Genomic DNA, 10,665 nt, shown 5'->3' with positions numbered 1-10,665 from the left:
GTTTATTGGTGTATAGGCATGGTGAGTTGTGTTGTCGTGTTCTCAGCTGTGGTGAACTAAGCTGTCTTATTAGGGTGCGCCAGTTTTTCCCGGGTAGAGTGGGTGGATGCTTAACCCATTTAAACATTCTGGGCCCCCTAGGCGAATATTTTGCCTAGTATTACGCTTTTATGCTGTTCTATGTATTTCGGCTTGGAGGATGGAGTCATGTGTAGAAGTTCACGCAAGTGATGAAAGTTCTCTGATCGCCATTCACTTGGGAGTGGCCAGAAACGATTCTTTTACATATGACTCAAGCAGCTCACTACTTCCGGTCTTTGACCAAGTATCCTCTGGGTAGCCTAAGAACATCCGTTTGAAGGCGAGCTAAAGTGAGAAGGCGAAATAGCCCCTACATAGGGTTGTGCGCTGGGTTTGGGACCCGCCACGTAAAAAAACACCCCCCATGAACAGTAACAACCAGCCTCGGATGAGAGACCCCCCTTTTGATGACGACCACGGCAAACGAAATAAGGACTACGATTTAAGGGCATGCACCCGGAATGTCCGGTCCCTTAATTGGGAAGGTGCCGCTGCCCAGCTGGTTGATGTCCTCGTGAAAATAAAGGATGACATCACCGCCGTCCAAGAAATGCGATGGACGGGACAAGGACAAAGACGAGTAGGTCCTTGTGGCATTTACTACAGTGGCCATATAAAGGAGCGCAAGTTTGGTGTGGGATTCGTGGTGGGAGAGAGACTTCGTCGCCGAGTACTATCATTCACTCCGGTGAATCAACGTCTAGCCACAATCCGCATCAAAGCGAGGTTCTTCAACATATCGCTGATTTGCGCCCACGCCCCGACGGAAGAGACGGACGATGTGACCAAAGATGCCTTTTATGAGTGCTTGGAGCGCACTTATGAGAGCTGCCCACGCCACGATGTCAAAATCGTGCTTGGGGATTTTAACGCCAGGGTGTGCAAAGAAGGTATCTTTGGCACTACGGTCGGTACATTCAGCCTCTACGACGAAACATCCCCAAATGGGTTGAGGCTGATCGACTTCGCCGGGGCCCGAAATATGGTTATCTGTAGTACTAGATTCCAGCATAAGAAGATTCATCAAGCTACCTGGCTGTCTCCGGATCGAAAAACTACCAACCAGATCGATCATGTTGTGATAGACGGAAGACACGTCTCCAGTGTTTTAGATGTGCGTGCGCTCCGAGGTCCTAACATCGACTCGGACCACTATCTTGTTGCAGCTAAGATTCGCACTCGCCTCTGTGCGGCAAAAAACGCACGCCAACAAACACAAGGAAGGTTCGACGTCGAGAAGCTGCAATCACAACAGACAGCCGAACGATTCTCTACTCGGCTTGCACTCCTGCTCTCTGAGAGCACTCGTCAACAACTCGGTATAAGGGAACTGTGGGACGGCATTTCAAACTCCTTACGTACAGCTGCAACTGAAACCATTGGTTTTCGCAAAGTGCAAAAGAACAGATGGTATGACGAGGAGTGTCGTCTCGCAGGGGAGAGAAAACAGGCTGCCTACCTCGCAATGTTACGATCGACCACAACACGTGCGGGATGGGATAGATACCGAGAGTTGAAGATGGAAGCGAGACGCATTTGTAGACAGAAGAAGAAAGAGCTTGATAAGCTGGCCGACAGGGGTAATGCACGAAAATTCTACGAAAAAATGCGGCAGCTTACAGAAGGTTTCAAGACCGGAGCATACTCTTGTAGAACCCCCAACGGTGATCTAGTCACCGATGCCCAGAGCATACTTAGATTATGGAGGGAACACTTCTCCAACCTGCTGAATGGCAATGAATACACAACACCAGGAGAAGGCGAACCCGATTCCCCAATCGATGACAATGGAGCAGACGTTCCATTACCCTACCATGAAGAAGTTCGAATAGCAGTTGCCCGCCTGAAAAACAACAAAGCGGGAGGGCCGACGGATTGCCGGCCGAGGCATTCAAACACCGCGGTGAAGAACTGATAAGGAGCATGCATCAGCTTCTTTATAAAATATGGTCGGACGAAAGCATGCCCATCGATTGGAATTTAAGTGTGCTATGCCCAATCCATAAAAAAGGAGACCCCACAATCTGCGCCAACTACCGTGAGGTTAGCCTCCTCAACATCGTATATAAGGTTCTATCGAGCGTATTGTGTGAAAGATTAAAGCCCACCGTCAACAAGCTGATTGGACCTTATCAGTGTGGCTTTAGACCTGGAAAATCAACAACCGACCAGATATTCACCATGCGCCAAATCTTGGAAAAGACCCGTGAAAGAAGAATCGACACACACCACCTCTTCGTCGATTTCAAAGCTGCTTTCAACAGCACGAAAAGGAGCTGCCTTTATGCCGCGATGTCTGAATTTGGTATCCCCGCAAAACTGATACGGCTGTGTAAACTCACGTTGAGTAACACGAAAAGCTCCGTCAGAATCGGGAAGGACCGTTCGATACCAAACGAAGTTCCAGACAAGGTGATTCCCTATCGTGCGATTTCTTCAACCTCCTTCTGGAGAAAATAGTTCGAGCTGCAGAACTAAATAGAGAAGGTACCATCTTTTATAAGAGTGTACAGCTGCTGGCGTATGCCGATGATATTGATATGATAACTCTTGCCAACAGGTGCTACTTCGGACTGAGTAGGCAATTGAGAAGCAAAGTCCTCTCTCGACAAACAAAAACCAAACTCTATAAGTCACTCATAATTCCCGTCCTGCTATATGGTGCAGAGGCTTGGACGATGACAACAATTCATGAGTCGACGTTGCGAGTTTTCGAGAGAAAAGTTCTGTGAAAGATTTAAGGTCCTTTGCGCGTTGGCCACGGCGAATATCGCATTCGATGGAACGATGAGCTGTATGAGATATACCATGACATTGACATAGTTCAGCGAATTAAAAGACAGCGGCTACGCTGGCTAGGTCATGTTGTCCGAATGTACGAAAACACTCCAGCTCTGAAAGTATTCGACGCTGTACCCGCCGGGGGAAGCAGAGGAAGAGGAAGACCTCCACTCCGTTGGAAGGACCAGGTGGAGAAGGACCTGGCTACGCTTGGAATATCCACGTAGTGAAAAGAAGAAACGCGCTGTTGTTAACTCGGCTATAATCGCGTAAGCCGTGTCTACGCCAATTAAGAAGAAGAAGATGTATTTCGGCGTACTGCTGGTAGAGTAGCCGAGTGCGCAGAACACATGCTATAAATGTTGGTTTTAAACATAGTATTTGGTATGGTATATACCATATTAGCTTTTATATGCATACAATAAGAAAATATATTTTTGAGGATTTATGTGTTTTTAACTACTATTTGTTTTATTTGAGGATGTTTCTTTGATCGAATTATTATTTGTGGTTTTATTTAAAATCTTTATTTGAATTTTCCTCACAACGGTTTATCGGCAATAGTTTGCATTTCTTTATTATTATGAAATATAGCGACGCCACGTCTGACTCAGATATGGCCAGAGGGCGCGCTCCTTAGCTTTGAGGTTTGAGCTGTGGAATTAGAGGGGTCTTGCTATGAGAGTGGCCGGTAATTGCGAACGGCTTCTTTTAGAATCATAATTTTTAGGATGCCTGAACTTGCCTTTTGACTGTCTATTTGTGGCAGCTCTACTCTACTGTGGGTAGTGGATGCAATTGCTTTAATGAGCAGTATCTTGTTAAATTGTCACTTTCTGAAATAAATTTAGCAACCGGTTTTGGGCGTGTAGCTCCTGCAGGTGTATTTTGAATATTGTTGTTGTTAACCATTTTGGCAAAATAATATTGTTTCTTTATTTTTTAGTTCGAAAATATATTTGAATTGTTAATTGGTATTAGGTTAGGTTAGGTTAGGTTGGATGGCCGATCTAAGATCGCACGTGGACTATACGTAGTCCTTTGTGATGCCATAGAAAATAGACCTCCCATATTCGGACTTAAAGATCGGCAAAACGTTTGGTGGCCTATACAAATGTGCAAATACGCTTGATATCTATTCCCACCATTTGGGAAGGATGTCTGAAGGTATGTGCCCCCAAGTTAACCTCCCGAATGCGGGACAGTCAAGACGGAAGTGCTGGCTAGTTTCTGCCGCATCTTCTTCTAAGCAGCTTTTTCAAGCGGCATCCGGTAAGATTCCCAGTCTTACAGCATGCGTGCCAATAAGACAATGGCCTGTCAAGAGCCCCACTACTAAAGAGAGGCTTGCCTTACTGAGGGCGAAGAGATCGTTAGATTTTCTGTGATCTATCTTGAGCCAGAATGCTTTTGCGACTGCGCAAATACCAGTGATGGCCCAGCGTTGACCAAGCATCCGCCAGGCCCAGCTTTCCAGTAGTAGGACACAAGGGGACACCGGAGCACCGACCCGTTGCCATTCTACCGATAGTGACTCTAGGATACCCTTCCTTGCTAGCTCATCAGCTTTGCAATTACCCGCTATTCCGCTGTGGCCCGGCACCCATACAAGCCTTATAGTAAATACTGTCGCCGCCAGGGACAGTGAAGCCAGACACTCCTCAACCAGCCCTGAACGCAATGTGAATGAATTCAGGGCTAGTATCGCCGCTCTACTATCTGAGTGAATGGTCACTTCCCTGAAGGTGGATACCCTCCGGATTAGCAGATCTGCTGCTACCTTAATGGCAGCAACCTCAGCCTAGAAGACACTGCAGTAGTATGGAAGTCTGAAACTAGAGCTGATGGAGAGCTCCCGACAGTAAACCACCAACGTTCCCCCCAAGCATTGACCCATCCGTAAAGAAGCTTACTGCCCCTTTCCTCCAACGGCTTCTTCCCACCCATAGCTCCCTCTTCGGTATGTGGGTAGAGAAAAAACCGCGGGAGTTTGATATGGCGACTCCATGATCCAGATGATCTGGTATGCAGTCAAAGCTTGTAAGGATGTCTGAGTGTTCAGTAACACGCTCCTTTAGGAACCCAGATTCCCTGAGTCTAATAGCCACTTTTGCGGCCATACACCTTCCGGCAATGTCCACGGGCGTTATGTTCAGAATTGCATTAAGTGCCACGGTTGGGGTGGACCTTAATGCACCGCACATGCTGATAAGCGCAGCCCGTTGAACGCTTTCGAGTTTCTTAGCAAGTGTGGTCTTCTGTAAAGCCCTCTACCACATAAAGACTCCACAGAACATTATGGGCTTTACTATGGTGTCATAGAGCCAGAGAACCACCTTCGGTGAGAGGCCCCACCTTTTGCCAATAGCTCTTCTACAGCATTAGAGGGCAATCGATGCCTTTTTGGCTCTCTCCTCGATGTTCGGCTTCCAAGAAAACTTCTTATCCAGGATGAGTCCTAAATACTTCACTGTATCCGCCGGTCGCAGGCGGATGCCTTCCATTTGCGGCAAAGGTGTCACTGGAATCTTATATCTTCTACTGAATAAACGCATTTCTGTTTTATTCGGGTTGATGGCGAGTCCACATCCGACCGCCCATTTTGTTACAACGCCGAGATATCCCTGCGTCAGCTCGTATGCGGTGCTAAGGAACTTTCCTTTGACCATAAGTGCTACATCGTCTGCATAGGCAATCACCCGGCAGCCCAGATCCTCTAGTTTCTTAAGAAGGTCGCCGCCCTGAGGGGTTCCCCTGCTCACATTGCGCCGCGCGCACTCTGCCCATTCTGTTTCGACTACTCTGTCACACAGAAGACTGAAGATGAGGTGCTTGAGGTGCGATTCAACCCCAAGACCCTCTAGAGCAGTTATGACTGCCTCCGGTAAGACATTGTTGAAAGCTCCCTCAATATCAAGGAAGGTCCCAACAGCGAAATCTTTAGCCTCTATGGCTTCCTCGAGCCACGACACAATAGTGTGCAGGGCAGTGTCCACCGACCTGCCTTTACGATACGCATATTGCGCTCCTGATAGGTAGTCTCTCGGAATGCGACTCCTTAAATACCAGTCTATCAGTCTCTCCAAAGTTTTAAGTAAAAAAGAGGAGAGGCTGATGGGTCTGAAATCCTTAGCCGTGACATGGGAGCCCCTGCCAGCCTTCGGGATGAACGTAACTTTGACTCGTCTCCAGGCCCCCGGGATATACCCTCATCTGATGCAGTTCGCATAGATCGGTAGCAACCAACAGCATGATACCTTAACAGCCTGCTGCAGCTGCGCTGGTATGATGCCGTCCGGTCCCGTGGACTTCAACGTTTTGAACGAATTAATCGCCCATGCCAAGTGTCGCTCATCCAGAAGGTCGGAAAAGGCCGTGCAGTCAGCATGTAACTCTCCGAGAGATGCCACCATAGAGGACGTGCTGTTAGGGAAGTGAGCATCAAGGAGCAACTGAAGTGTATCTTCATTGCTTAGGGCCCACTTCCCGTTTACATCCTTGAGATAACCCAGAGGCACTGGGTTTTTAGCGAGAATACGCCTGAATCTAGAGGACTCGTGGCAGCCCTCCACTTTTTCGCAGAAGGTCTTCCTTAACTCGGACTTGTAAATCGAAAGTCCTGTTTTATACAACGCCCAGTCGTCAGATAACCCGCTCCTGCAGGCCCTGTTAAATAGGCGTCTACAAGACGCCAATGGTATTAAAAACCGCGCTTTTTATTAATTAAAATAGTTGAAGTCGAATGATTTGTATTTAGGTACACCCTAATACTCGGACTTGTATATACATATGTACGTGTGTACTTATATTTTGTGCAATTGACAGCTCGTTGAAGAGATCAATTCGCTTTGTGCCTAAGTATGCACAAATTGTTTGTATGTATTTCTTAGTTATGTTCTTAAGCAATTGAGAGCTCGTTGGAGAGATCAATTCGCTTTTTGTATGCAATCCTGCTTGTTTTTGTTTGCCAAAGAACAAGAGGTATTGCCGGATAATTGCCAATGTGGACTTTGAATATGTACTAATGTTTATGTGTTAATATATATTTTATATAGTTTTTACAAGTTGTGTATGTTTTGTTGAACTTTTTTTTTGTCTTTTAAGAGAGAGAGATATTTGAAAAAGTTATTTTCTTTGATGTACATACTATATGTTCATATGTAAGTAAATATGCACTTTTATATAGTATCTATAAGAACCCTCGTCTAATATGTATTATAGATATGTATGTAAATGAATGTATACATATATATATGTTGCGTTTGGCAATTATGCATATGTACATACGTATGTTATATGTATAATGAAATATTAAATATAATGAATATATGTTTCCCCTGAGTAGTTACATATATATTCATATACATATATATTTAGATATAGCTATTTTAATTTTGTTTGTGTTTTTGTGTTTGAAAAACGGATTGAATACGCTCACTCTATTCCATCAGGGGCTTTTTATGTATGTAATAATGCTGCCTTCTGCATTTGTCTCTCTTTCTCTGATCCAGCTACCTCCTTGTTGTTTTTTTTTCGTGCAATTGTCTCTCATTGGTGTATGCAGGTCTCTGCGATGTCCAGCTGTGTTGTGTTGCTCCCGTTTTAAATTGTTTTTTTTTTTTATATAGTTTTAGTTTCGCGCCCGTTTTATTTATTTCTTTTAATTTTTTTTTTAACGCGCCCGACTGTGTGGATTTTTGTTTTTTATTTTTCGTTTGGGAGTTTCGCGACACGTTTGTTTTTGTTTGTTGAAACGAAGTTAATTTTCTTCTTGTTGTAATGCGGTCTTTTGATTTGGTTGTTTTTTTTTTTGTTTGTTATATATGTACGTGTACATGGTGAGTTGTGTTGTCGCTGTTCTCAGCTGTGGTGAACTAAGCTGTCTTATTAGGGTGCGCCAGTTTTTCCTGGGTAGAGTGGGTGGATGCTTAACACATTTAATAAACCATGAGGAGTTGGATCTTCCCCTTATTAATATATTGGAATATTCTGACATCCATATTTGTTACTTAGAACAAGCTATAATTACAATTTACAAATATCCAAAACTCGAAACTAAATGTAGACTAATAATGTATACCCTGTAGCACATAAGCATGGTAAAATAGTTTTAGATCCCAAGATAGCAAAATGTAATAATTATCAATTAATTTCAAAATGTAAGAAAAATTTTAAACGATAAATCAGCACAATGCGAAACAATTCATAAAATAACGCTCCAATTCAAATTTTAGAAAACGGTCACATCTTGACAGATTATGAGCATTCTTGGAATAATATGCCTATATCTGGCCCTTAATTAATTCATTTTTCAGAATCCACAAACATAGATGGTATTACATATTACAACCATCAACAACAACTCAGAGAAATCATACTCAACCAGCACAGCGAAAACCTTGAATTACTCCGCATTCTTTCCTGGAAATCAAATTACAAGTTCAGTAATATACAGGAAATTTCAACATTTTTAATTCCTGTCGAAGAAAATCCAGTGCATTTCACTCTTATTATCATTATAGCATTTCTTACCTTCACAGCTACTATTTATGGTTTAGTACACCTCTGCAAATATTGCCAAAATGTTAGAATGCTCAACAGACAACGACAAATCGACTGCTTATTTGAAATCGAACTGAACCGCCTACACCAACAGCAATTAGCAGCAAAGTAGCGAGGACGCTCCATTTTAACACGGAGGAGAGTTAAGGAACACGTGTTACTTATCACATTTTTGTACCGAATACATAAATTATCAACTGGTAACCTAAACAAACAATAACAATAGTCTCGCCTAGCATCATAAATGTAACAAACAAAATGCATGTGCGAAAATGTAAACTGCACCAAACTGTCTCATTAGCAAGTAAGCAAACATTGTAAATGCACTATCAATACAACAAACCAAATGTATCTAAACAAACAATATATCTGTAGACAAACCTAAACAAATTATATAATCTGTATCTAACAAAATATCAACTAGTAATAAGTAAACATACTAGTTAGTATAAATAGAAGTAAGATTATGAAAAATAGGCAGTAAGAAATTATGAATAAAAAAGGCAACACAAAAATAAGTGTACTGCCGAAACAAATATAATTTGTTTACTCACAACAAACGACACTTTGTTAACTCGCGCATATTATATTATTGATAAATGATAATGTCTTGATTTGAAATTGATTTGTACTTACTTACATACATATCTGCAGGATAGATGCGTATGAAAGTTTTATGTAAATGATAAAAGGTTTGATTTATATACATACATCTTTCTTTGTTGTAATATATTAAGTTTTTTAGGATATTATGATAATAAATCACATACATACATACACATATAGCATATACATATGTATATGCATACATATGAAATTATACAATATTAAATTATCAAAGATAAGAAATATTTAAAAAGTAGCTCATTTGCCCATTAACTACAAATATTGCTTGGAGGATTACATAATTTAATATAATGTTATCAATTTTGCATGAATTCACAAAAATTCGCAAAATTATATTCATATGAATTGATATGATAGCATGTAAACGTCTAAAAATATAAGCCAAAAGGCCAAAATGCGTCTGTAAAAGCAATGTATATTTCTGAGCATAATTTTTATTGAATTCTCAGCTCTGTTCACTCATTTCTGTTAAAATTTCTCCTGCTGAGCCAAATGTGGTGAAATCCACTAATAGAAAATTTATGGATCTTGACAGTTCACACCCTTGTCCGTAGTTGGACCTTCTCTATAATACACGTTCTCTGAAAGAGGTCAGCCCGCAGGAACCGAGTTGTAGCGAAGAAAATTAGCGTAGAGTGCTAACGCGACGCATTGCACAAGCGAAAGTCTTGTAGACGAATGTGTATCATCGAATTGTATGTGTCGAATAGAGCCTGCTTTCCCGTTGCCCATCCTTTTTGTTGAGTGGGTTGGGGTACAGATGTGTTGAGTGGTGCTGTAGTGTCATTAGCTGTGGTGAATTGCGATGTAACATTAGGATGCGCCAGTTTTATCATTTAAACACTGCTTAAGGTAGTAATGTAATCTGCGAAAAAATTATTTAGATCGGATTACTACAGCATATAGCTTCCATACAAATTGAATGATCGGAATCAAGTTCTTGTATGGAAAGCTTTCACATTTGACAATGTATCTTCACAAAAATTTGCAGATGTTATTTTCTAAGATAATAATGTAATATACGAAGAAATTGTTAAGATCGGCAAACTATAGCATATAACTTTCATACAAACTGAACGATCGGAGTCAATTGCATTGGATAATTTTTCAGTTATTGAGATATATTCTGCAAATTCATCGTGGTTTATTCTCTAAGACAACGCTACAATAGTTGAAGAAATTTTGCAGGTCGGATAACAAAACCAGCCATACAAACTGAAAAATCAAAATTAAGCTCTTATGTGAGAAGAAATGTTCATATGTATTTAGTATGGATTATTGCCCAAGATATCGCTTTAATCTTCAAAAGAATTGTTATGGTCGGACTGCCATACAAACTGACCAATCAAAATCAAATTCATATATGGGCAGCTTTGGGTAAGTAAATGTCATCACAGAATTTTACATGAATTACTTTTTTCATTAAATAGCGAACCAATTTTCTACGTAATGTAATATATGTAGTTTCTAGGTATTAGACTTTTAGTATCAAACTGTTTAATTTGTTTGATGAAACATTAAACTCAAATAAGAATATTTAAGTTCTTACCGCTGGTTGGGGGAAAAAAGACCTTATTCAAGCTCAGAATTATTTACTCTAATTTCATTTTGATA

Source organism: Bactrocera tryoni, unplaced genomic scaffold, assembly GCF_016617805.1.
Source record: "Bactrocera tryoni isolate S06 unplaced genomic scaffold, CSIRO_BtryS06_freeze2 scaffold_25, whole genome shotgun sequence".
Classification (NCBI taxonomy): domain Eukaryota; kingdom Metazoa; phylum Arthropoda; class Insecta; order Diptera; family Tephritidae; genus Bactrocera; species Bactrocera tryoni.
This window is presented reverse-complemented; position numbering follows the sequence as displayed.